The sequence below is a fragment of the Chiloscyllium plagiosum genome, unplaced genomic scaffold (assembly GCF_004010195.1).
Source record: "Chiloscyllium plagiosum isolate BGI_BamShark_2017 unplaced genomic scaffold, ASM401019v2 scaf_93914, whole genome shotgun sequence".
NCBI classification, from domain to species: domain Eukaryota; kingdom Metazoa; phylum Chordata; class Chondrichthyes; order Orectolobiformes; family Hemiscylliidae; genus Chiloscyllium; species Chiloscyllium plagiosum.
This window is the reverse complement of record NW_025129910.1, coordinates 1-1,128: the sequence shown is the minus strand read 5'-3', so window position 1 is coordinate 1,128 and position 1,128 is coordinate 1. Positions and strand designations below refer to the sequence as shown.

General features: G+C 44.8%; 1 non-coding gene across 1 annotated transcript; it reads left to right on the top strand.

Moving 5' to 3' along the window:
- The first annotated feature begins 679 nt into the window (after window positions 1-679).
- Window positions 680-752, top strand: trnav-uac. Its single transcript has one exon. It is a non-coding gene; the product is annotated as a tRNA-Val (tRNA).
- The last annotated feature ends 376 nt before the right edge of the window (window positions 753-1,128 follow it).

Below are 1,128 nucleotides of genomic sequence, written 5' to 3'. Positions count from 1 at the left end.
AATCCTTTAAAGCTGGTGGAAGCAACATGACGTAATTGGGGTACATCGTGGAAAAAGATACTTCGGTGGACCTCATCCGTGCTCACCACATCGCCAAAATTAAACAAGTCCCGTTCCCCAGCATTTGGCCCCAATCCCTCTAAATGCATCATATCCAGAAACTCACCCGATTACCTTTGCAATTTTCTGAGTGTAATAGCCTCCTCCACTTCCTCTGGTAGATCATTCCAAACACGCACAACCTTCTTTGTGGGAAATGTGCCTCAGGTCCTTTGTCACTTTCAGCCCAATCACCTTAAAGCTATGCTCTCGAGTTTTCAACTCACACCAAGTTGGGTAAAACTCAGTTAACCACCCTTCCATAAGGTCATGTCGCAGCCGTTACGCTGCAGGGAAAGTTATCCCAGTCTATTCCACCTCGCCCTGCGGTGCAAACATTGACTACATCCTTGTCTATATTTTGTCACCAATTTCACGTGTCTTTTGTTTACGTTTTCAAGATGTCAATTACGCTTTGTCTATATTTTGTCATCAATTTAACGTGTCTTTTTTTTACGTTTTCAAGATGTCAATTACGCTGCACAACAACGAGCTATTGGAAACAAAAAGGTGAAACGTAGAACGGATTCAACTTTCAGTGTTGGACGCCATTGAGTCGCAGCACAGCCGATTCCGGCTTGTTTCTGTAGTGTAGTGGTCATCACGTTCGCCTTACACGCGAAAGGTCCCCAGTTCGAAACTGGGCAGAAACTGCTTTGTTCTTCAACTGCATCCTTTTACATGGACATGAGCTGAGCTTTCTTGCATGCTTTCCCATCTGCAAACCTGCCTTCGAATTTGCTTGAACAAATCTGCTCTGGTAGTGAAATGTAATGCAATTCCATTTAATTACAGTGCAAAGCGTTGTTAAGTTTTTCTCCAACCTGGTTCTGATCATATGCCATTCTGTTGGAGAGTGTAGTTACCGCCTTCTGATCCTTCCACGAAAAGCAGTACCGCATTTGCCTTCCTTGTGCAGGCGGCTCGGTTCAAAGACAGGAAAGAAGCAGATGCTCTGGTGTCACAGCGCACCACGAATTCCTGAACTTGTCTGTTTGTCAAATGTCCCCCAAGGTCGTCTCAGAAAGA